Genomic DNA, 9976 nt, shown 5'->3' with positions numbered 1-9976 from the left:
TAAGCAGTAATTGTTAAGATAATTTATTAATTGAATGGACATTAATTAGTGAGTTAAAGTTTAAATGATTAATCATTTAATTTAGATTTTATTTATTTAATTAAGTTTTGAATTTTAAATTTAAGCAGTAATTGTTAAGATAATTTATTAATTGAATGGGCATTCATTAGTGAGTTCAAGTTTAAATGATTAGTCATTTAATTTAGATTTTATTTATTTTATTAAGTTTTGATTAATTTTTGAGTCTTTCATTTGTTTAATAATTAAGTTGATAGTTTTAAATAGCTTAGTTAAGTTTAATTTTAATTAAGTTTAAATCAGGCTTTAAAATATGTTTGAAAATAATTTTAATTAAGTTTTAAAATAATTAAATGGTACATGATTATAATTATGTTTGTAGAAGTTTTGTTTTAGATTTGGTTTTGATTTATAGCTTAAATCTAGATGTTGTGAGTTTATAAAATTATTAATAATGTTATCTAGTTTATCAATTTTATTTTTCAAAAGATTATTTTGTTTCTCTAGTTTTCTAAAATTTGATTTTGTATTTAATTCATAGTTTAGTTTCTTATTTTTATTTTCTGAATTTTAGTTGAATCTTGTTTATTGTTAATTAATTTTAGATAATTATTATTTTGATTTAAATTCAAATTATCTTGAATAAATAAATTTTGATTAATTAGATCTAAGTCTTAGGTTAATTTGATAAATTTTAATTATATTTGAATTATTTAAATCTTGATTAATTAAATTAGTTTTGTTAAGTAATGTTAATGTAGGATTTTTCATGTTTTTTTAAATTCATAGAACAATTTGTCACGCCCCCAGAGGAGTCCTTGCCAGACAAAAATCTAACAGCATCTCCCATGTACTAGTGACAATATGAAATATACATATATACAAAATACATCAGCCACATATGGCTGGAATATATACACCACCACGCAGTTATATAATCAGCTCACTCGGCTGGAACAAGAATAAACACAACCACGCAGTTATATAGATATTAAATTGCTCACACAGCTGAAAGTAAAACATAGCGGAAATCACAAATAACGATCACAAAACCACAATACAACCAACTGCGAGCCGGCTCAGCTTGACACGACAACCACCACATCAAACGAAATACAAGATACTATAAAGTCAAACTCCATATAAAAGATACAAGTACACGAATAAGTACAAAACCAAAATAAAGCGTATAGAAGCACTAACGGTACGAGAAGCTCTGTGTGACATGGGACTGGCAGACAGGATCTCCAGATGACTCCATAAATCCTTTACCTATTACCTGATGAAATAACCAGTTTACGGGGTGGTGAGTATAAAGACTCAACGGGTAATAAACAAATAGTGCATGAGTATAGTAAAAAACTAGAGAAACAAAGGTATACAGTCTCGTAGGAAAAATAACATATACTACAGTGATATCATAAAAAGTGTCCATACCTGAAATCATATCCTAGGCTAGTAATAGAATGTCAGAATTAGCAAAGATCTGCTACAGTACTGCTCATAACTACAGGGGTAGCATATGAGGTATATACATAATACCAACAAGTAAATCAGTGTCTAAACATAAACAGTAGATGTATATCTCAACATATGTAAGCATATCAGCATAGGTAAGCAACAGTAGTATAAACTAGCAACAACAGCATAAGTAAGAAACAACAGCATAAGTATAATAACAACAGCGTATGCACACATGGTAACCCACCCACCTCTCTGCACCATGACCCCTGAATGGTCAAGAGGTCGGATCGATGACAACTGTACGACACTCTAGCCGTCACTACTCTCGAGTGACTGAGTGGACAGCTTGCTTAGTAATTATCTAGCTACGTAGCAATAGGCTTCCTGCTGCTCACAACTCCAGCTGTCACTACCCATGAGTGAGCGAGTGGGAGCATGACAAGACAAGCGGCACGCTCCAACTACCACTACCCATGAGTGGTCGAGCATGCGGTCCTGGCCAACGACCCTCTCAACCACATGGGAGACATGGTGGCCAACATACATGCAATAACATGATGTGTAAAATGCAGCAGTCATCATATATATATAAACAGAAAATAGGTATGCTACATGAAGCCATCATGCTCAATAAGGTATGTACACATACATCATTCAAAGCAAGTAAACATGGTATCCAATAACCATAAATCCAATATCTAACATCTAGTATCTGGTAATCTAGTATCTGGTATCAAATATCTAATATCTAGTATCTAGTATCTAGTATCTGGTATCTGCTAAATATCATAGATAACAATAAGAGACTGTATAGATACAGAAGTGAGTAGCTCAAAGATTGAGTAGAAGTATCAAATGCAAGAAAAATACGAGTGGAGTCAAGTTAAATACATTAGCTATCCAAATATGTATAGCTCATGCACTAAGATTAATATACTAAAGAAACAAAGTAAGAAGTACTCGCCTTTATCTATCGATCGTAACAAATAATGTCACGTCGAGATGTGTCTTCGACTAGTATCCTGCAACACAGAATACATAATACTGCTAAGTTATATCATAATCCAAATAGCTAATCCTAATCCCAATCTGATTAGGAATCAACATTTTAATTCCCTTTACTGCTCCAACACTTCTTTCACACCTAATCCCCTTATGATTTAATTCAATTCAATTAGTTAACCCTTCTTGTTAACATGCTTCAATTATCCATCAAGATATAAACTAACAATCCAACTAATATAATCAATCATGTATCAATTAATCATCAATTAATACATCATTTAATCCATGTCTTAAATCAACTAGGCATCATGAATCAATTCTACTTAATTTATCTAACTCAATTAACCCAAACTACAATAATCTCAACTATTCATAACCATTCCATACTCAACTCAGCATAAGCTAAATATAAACTAATTCCAACAACTCACCCTAATAAGAAGCCTCCTTTATGGACTCACAGCTGAGGAAAGTGGCTTCCAGAAATGATGGACTGAACTGTGGATCGTCGGTAAATAGTGCTGGCTGAAACTACAAGAAGCAGCTAAACATCAAAATCTCCACACATCAATACATATAATGGAAAAACAATCTATGCTAATCCATTTCTAAACATTACCTTACCCTTTAACCAGATCTGTAACTTCCTCTCTGAAGAAATCCAAAACACTGCTATAGTGTCGTCCCAAGGCAGAGGAGTGTGGCAATCAGTGAAGATCAACTGCGATGGAAGCTAGGGCACGGCTCTGGATCAGGCGAGAGCTGGCCTTCTTCCCCGTCGAAGCCACAACTAGAGCCTATGGTCGTGGAGATCGACAATGGCACAAAGAGGATCGGCCAAATCGGGGCAGCCTCTCGCTGGATCGGGAGAAGGTCTCGGTCGACGGTCGGACAACAACGCGAGCAGTGGTGGTCAGAGCTGTAGCGCACGAGTGCAACGACAAGGGAAGAAGCTAGGGCTTGGATTTCCCACCCTTTCACTGAAGATCGGTTGTGTAGAGCAGAGGTCTGAGAAGAGGTGTACCTGGCGGAGTTATAGATGAGAGGTTGAGGGATTAGAAGGCTCCGGCGAGCGATGCCTTGAGAAATGCCGTGCGATCGGGTACCGTGGCACGTCTCTGGTGCTCGCGTGAGGGAGGAAAGGCTGGTTGTGTTGTGCTCGTACGAGGAGGAGAGCCGGCGGCTATGGCTCAAGGGAGAAGAAGTCGTCGGCTGTGTGGTGCTCGAGCGAGGAGAAGAGAAGATCGCCGGCTGCATGCGGGAACTCGCAAGGGGGAACGGAGCGTGAGGGCTTAGGGGGGAGAAGAGGATCGGCGTGTGGGTGATAGGGCACAACTCTAATTTTATAACTTAGGGGTTTTAAAATTAAACCCTAGATCAGTTTCTCAATCAACTCCCACCTCTGGGTATTCTAAACAGGCTTTTCTCAAGCCTATAAATGCATCCCCTCTAAATACGCCATACGAGCTCCGATTAAATCTCAAAAAATTCCTAAAAATTCCTGAAAAATCCAATAAGATTATTTTTCAAATAACATTATTATTTAATTATTATTTGGGTGCCATATTTTACACAATTCAAACTAGAAACATGTAATTTTTCATAAAAAATAAATTGTTTTACCTTAATTGCTCCCCATGGATCCTTGGATCTTCTTTCCGGGCATTAAAATTTGTAGTGTCCTATCTCTTTGCACTTGAAACATTCAATATGGTCCTTCATTTTCCGGACTCTAGGCATCAATTCCTCCTTTGCCTCCGGTTGTGCAGATCAGTTCTTTGGACATTTGCTTTTGTAATATCCTTTTTCACTGCACTCAAAACATGTTATGTAATCTTTAAATTTAGAATTGACAATTTTACCTTCTGAATCCTCGTTAGGATTCTCCCCCTTGGCTATTTTCATCTCATATTCGGGCTTGGACACTTTTCTAACTCGAGTTCAGATCCATCAGCCTCCTCCTCAGCCACTAGTGCGAAAAAGTTGATTTGGTCTTGTTCTTCTAGGTCTGGCTCTGAGGATAACTCTCCAGATTCTGACTTAGATTCGAGCTCACTTTCGCCTTGATCTTCTAGCCTTGATGGAGTCACATGAAGCTCGATCAATTTGGTCCATAACTTGAATGCATTCTTGTAATCTTCTAATTGACACAAAATTTTGTTAGGCAAAACACTAATTAATATATCTATTACCTTTGTGTTTGTTTGTGAGTTTCGAGAAGGTTGTCTCAATGTGATCCAGTTGTCGAAATTGTTGCTTCCTACGAAGCATTCCATCATTTACCTCCAGGAATTGAAGTAGACTTGGTCATACGGTGGAGGCGTAGATGCTTCACCCTTCTTGATATGACATCGACATTCTTGCAATCAAAGAATTAAAAGAAAATATTTCCAAGACTTTCAGCTTGGATTAGTAGTGCGGGATAAAGAAAAAAATATTACTTAAGAATTAAGAGAAAACACTTTTAAAGAAAAAGAAAAAGGTTTTAAAATTGTTCGAAAAAAGATTAAATAATTTCAGAGCTACCAGGCTCTGATACCAATTGTAGGATTGAACGAATGCGATAGAGAGGGGGTGAATATTGCACTCTTAAAAATCTTTTCTTTTCGTATTTTAAAGACAATCAGAATATGCAGCGGAAAGTAAAAGTCACAGTTTGGTTACTTGGTTCGAAACCTAGGTCGACTCCTACTCCAAGGCACGTGATCCTTGATCGCACTAATGGGAAATCCACTAAAACCCTTCTTTCCAAAAACTTCAGAAAGAAGTAGTGCATACAAGATGCAAGGTAGTAACACCCTACTATCTTGTAAGAGTTTAAGTACAATGCAAGAATAAATAAATATACCGACAATAATAAAAGATGAAGCTTGGTCAGCACTTTTGGATGGAGCATCTTGCAAGTTATAGAGCAGTAGCACGATCAGCAGAAGCTTGCACAGTGATTAATTTCAAACCAAACAGCGTTACTCAGCCTCGGACCTCGAGCTCTCTTTTATAAGAACCGTCGACGTTCGGTCGACCGATCCCTAGGTTCGGTCGACCGAACCAGCTCCCTTCCATCTTTGCTGAGATCTGATGCTGATTTGATCTTCGACATTAATTGATCATTAAGGGTTCCGTCGATCGATCCTTCTTTTTGATTGACCGAATAGGATCCTTCCCTATTCGTCGAGATTTGTCGAGATTCGCACTTACTACGCTTTAATGTGATGATCGTTCGGTCGACCGATCAACATGCTTTCCTTTTGCTTATGATCGATCTGAAATGTGTTGAGTCATCAGGGTTTGGTTCACCAATCATATGGTTCGGTCGATCGATCAAGCTTTGATCGTACTCTGTTTTAGTCTAAACTTATACTGCTCTGAGTTGGCCTTTTCGATCGGTCGATCCTCTGGTTCGGTTGATCGATCAGGATGAACCTACAGAAGAGTGTTAGATAGAGTATTCTTGCAACACAAAGGTTAGCACAGTCATATATAATGCATGAGTAATAATAGACAGTTTAACTGTCTTGATCTCAACTTGGAAACCTTCCCTGTTTCTTCAGCTGGATCAGCAACCTTAGGTTGTTCCCTTCAGGAACATGACCTCATTGTCGCTCCTCCAGTTGTTTATCTCAACCTACCTGCCAAACATTGATCCTCCAGACTTGTTTGGACTTTCTCTGCTCAGTGTCTAATCACCTAATTCACTAAGGCCTTTCCTGCAATACTTTATTAGCCAGCAACAATAATAGTAATACAGAATGCTATGGTAAAACTAAACTTAAAATCTCCAAGATCTGCCGGTCCGGTCGACTACGCGCGGTCGATCGGAAACCATCCAATCAACCTTGCTTGGAGTTCACTCCTCCAAGACTTCTTGTTACCTAAGGTTATCTTCCCCTAGGATTTTCTCCATCTGACTTCACTTACCAGAACCTAAGGTTACCACCCCCTAGGGTTTTCTCCACTTGACTTCACTCACCAAGACTCATTATTCGGCTACCCAGGAATCAGGTCCTTCAGACCTATCCACCTAAGTTCCACGATCTACCGAGATTTCCCTTCCCTAGCCTGCAACTAGGACTCAGTATTCGACTACCTAAGGATCAGGTCCTCCAGACCTATCAAATCCACCTGGCTTCCATGATCTACCGAGATTTCCCTTGCCTAGCCTACAACTAAGACTTTCCAAGACTAAGCACCATTAAGCATACTTAAACATATTTGTCGAACATTAAAACCTTGGAGGTCGATTGTGTTAGGATCGTTTGTACTCGGCTAGAGAGGGGGGTGTGAATAGCCGCCCCAAATTCTCGCGTTCTTCCTACAGTTAGGGTTAGTCGCAGCGAAAATACAAGGAAGAAACTAAGGAGAAGAAAAACAAATCGTTGTAACGAGGTTCGGAGATGAACTCCTACTCCTCGGCGTGTCCGTAAGGTGGACGAGTCCAGTCAATCCGTCGGTGGATGAGTCCCCGGAGAACCGGCTAATACAATATACTCCTTCTGGGTGGAGAAACCTCGCCACAATGTTTCTTGCACAAGCAAGATAGGAGTACAACAGATACAAGAAAGCAAAAGATAATATGAAACACTTGCTTGCCTTTCTTGTTGACTGGAGTGATGAAGCGTGACTTCACACCGCCAGACGGTGACGAGAAACCCGATCGAGAAGCTCACGCTAGCTTCAGTGCGAGGAGCTCACAAAGCTCGATAGTAGGTAAGCGAAGCTCTAGAGCACAAGAACGAAGTTCTAAGGAGGAAGCGATGGCGAACGAAACCAGTGGCGTCTTTTATACCGCGAAGAAAAACACGAAGGAATCTGGCGTTGCGGCGCGCTGCTGGTTCAGATCGATCCACCGCATCGATCAGAGTGTGCTGATCGGTCCACGAGCCGATCGAGGAGTGTCTGATCGGTCCGACGGCGATCAACGCCTTCTCCGAACTCCGCTAGCTATCGATTGAGGCCGATCGTATGTCGGCCGACCGATCGGTTGCGGCGTCGATCGAGCCGCCGATCGGTCGACGTTCGATCTGATTGAGGTTCCTCGCACTCCTCAAGATCGTTACCTGATCGGTCGGCGGAGCGATCGATATCGCCGATCGGTCCCGCACCGATCACCTCAAGCTCTCCGAATCGATCCACGCCTTACAGTTGTTATCGATCGGTCACGACCGATCAAATACACAGCGTATCATCGGATCGGATGCGGTGACCGATCCAGAGCTTGGTTTTTGCCCAAACCAAGTCCCAAGTCTCCCAAACCAACATCCGGTCAACCTTGACCTGTTGGTACATCATGCTTAGCATCCGGTCACTCCCTTGACCTGCTAAGACTCCCTACTAAGTGTCCGGTCAATCCCTTTGACCCACTTGGACTTTCCTCTTTGTGTCAAGTATCCGGTCACTCCCTTGACCTACTTGACCTTCTCAACACCAGATGTCCGATCACCCTTGATCCATCTGGATTTTCCCTTGCCCGGCTTCACTCACCAGGACTTTCAAACTGCCTAGTTTCACTCACTAGGTCTTTCCCCTGCCTGGCTTCACTCACCAGGACTTTCTCCAACTGCCTGGCTTCACTTACCAGGACTTTCCCTCGCGCCAAACTCCCTGTTTGGACTTTCCCCGTGCCAAGTCTCCATACTTGGACTTTCCGCGTGCCAAGTTACCTGCTTGGACTTTTCCCCGTGCCAAGTCTCCGTACTTGGACTTTTCCAGTGCCAAGTCTCCATACTTGGACTTTTCGCGTGCCAAGCTCCCTGCTTGGACTTTTCCCCGTGCCAAGTCTCTGTACTTGGACTTTTCCAGTGCCAAGTCTCCATACTTGTACTTTTCGCGTGCCAAGCTCCCTGCTTGGACTTTTCCCGAATCAGGTCAACCTTGACCTAAGGTTGCACCTACAATCTCCCAAACACTTATTCTTGTCAAACATCAAGAATACAACTCTCTTCTCGTCAAACATCGTCAAACATCAAAACACAACTCGAGTCAGGTCAACTCGAGTCAGGCCAACCAAGTCAACCTTGACCTAAGGTTGCACCAACAGATTGCACCAACATAATATTTATCCTTTATTACAAATGATAATCCTTTTTTGTCCAAACAAGAAATAGAGATGATGTTCTTAGTTAAGGCAGGCACATAATAATACTCTTCAAGTTTTAAAATAAGCTTAGTGGTCAAAGATAAAGAATATGTTCCTACAGCTATAGTAGCAACTCTTGCGTCATTACCTACTCGTAGGTCAATTTCGCCCTTTGTCAATGTTCTACTATTTCTCAACCCCTGTACATTAGTACAAATATGAGATGCACACCCGATATCTAATACCCATGAAGAAGAAATAAATAGATTGAATTCTATAATATTTATACCTAATGCAGAAATCTCACTTCTCTTCCATTTCAGTTCCTCTAGGTACAATTTGCAATTCCTCTTCTAGTGTCTGGTCTTACCATAGTGGAAGCAGGTTCCCTCCTTAGTAACCCCGCCTTAGAGTTTCAATGCATGAGTCTTGCCCTTGCCTTTGGCTTGGGTCTTACCCTTACCTTTGGGCTTCCATTTACCTTTGCCCTTTGGCACCATTAAAATGGTACTAGGGTTTGCTTTCTTAAGGTTGAGTTCAACAGTTCTCAACATGCTCAACATTTCAGGTAATGACTTGTCAATTTCATTCATGTTATAGTTCATGACAAATTGACTATAGCTCTCGGGCAATAACTGCAGAATTAGGTCAGTGGTCAATTCTTGGCCTAGTGGAAATCTCAATCTTTGTAGGTTCTCCGCATACCCGATCATTTTGAGTACATAAGGCCCTACAGGACTTCCTTCTTGCATTTTGCACTGAAATAAAGCCTTAGAGATCTCAAATCTCTCATGCCTTGCTTGTCCTTAATATAGTTGTCTAAGGTATTCAACCACATCATAAGCGTCTATGTTCTCATGTTGCTTCTGAACCTCAGAGTTCATGATGGCAAGCATAAGGCAAGATACATCTAATGCATCATCTTCGTGCTTCTTATAAGCATCTTTATCGACTCTAGTGGCAATGGTGGGGGGTGTTTCAGGAATGGGTTGCTCTAGGACGTACAGTTTTCTTTCTTACTTGAGAACTTTCTCAGGTTTCTGTATCAGTCCAGGAAGTTAGCTCCATTGAGCTTGTCCTTATCAAGAACAGATCACAGTGAGAGAGTATTCAACGTATTTGACGACATGGTGATCTACAACAATAAAATGCATAAATAAGTATCATATTTAGGTGATTTAATTAGGCCTTTGATTAAATAATTCCCCCACTGAATTGTAAAGCCTTGGTAGGAGCAAGTCATGGATGTGGTGTTACCCACACTACTAGCTCCAAGTCCAATCACGTTGACATTCATGTGGGACAAGATCCATATTATACATCATCTTGAGTTAGCTTTGGCTAATGCCAAGACTTAGTATAACATAGGTAGACAATGTTTACCAATTATATCATAAGTAACTCTTGTATCAT

General features: G+C 40.3%; 1 long non-coding RNA gene across 2 annotated transcripts; it reads right to left on the bottom strand.

Moving 5' to 3' along the window:
* Window positions 1-1139: 1139 nt before the first annotated feature.
* Window positions 1140-3814, bottom strand: LOC121984333. 2 transcript variants are annotated; one of them, XR_006112855.1, is made up of 3 exons: window positions 3107-3814; window positions 2919-3018; window positions 1140-1297 (listed from the first exon to the last, which is right to left on the bottom strand). It is a non-coding gene; the product is annotated as an uncharacterized LOC121984333 (long non-coding RNA). The 2 variants fall into 2 exon arrangements; XR_006112854.1 differs by lacking the exon at window positions 1140-1297 and adding an exon at window positions 2448-2504.
* Window positions 3815-9976: the final 6162 nt, after the last annotated feature.

The sequence above is a fragment of the Zingiber officinale genome, chromosome 5B (genome assembly GCF_018446385.1).
Source record: "Zingiber officinale cultivar Zhangliang chromosome 5B, Zo_v1.1, whole genome shotgun sequence".
Classification (NCBI taxonomy): Eukaryota; Viridiplantae; Streptophyta; class Magnoliopsida; order Zingiberales; family Zingiberaceae; genus Zingiber; species Zingiber officinale.
Note: the sequence above shows the minus strand (reverse complement) of the source record. Positions and strands in the feature narration are given on the sequence as shown.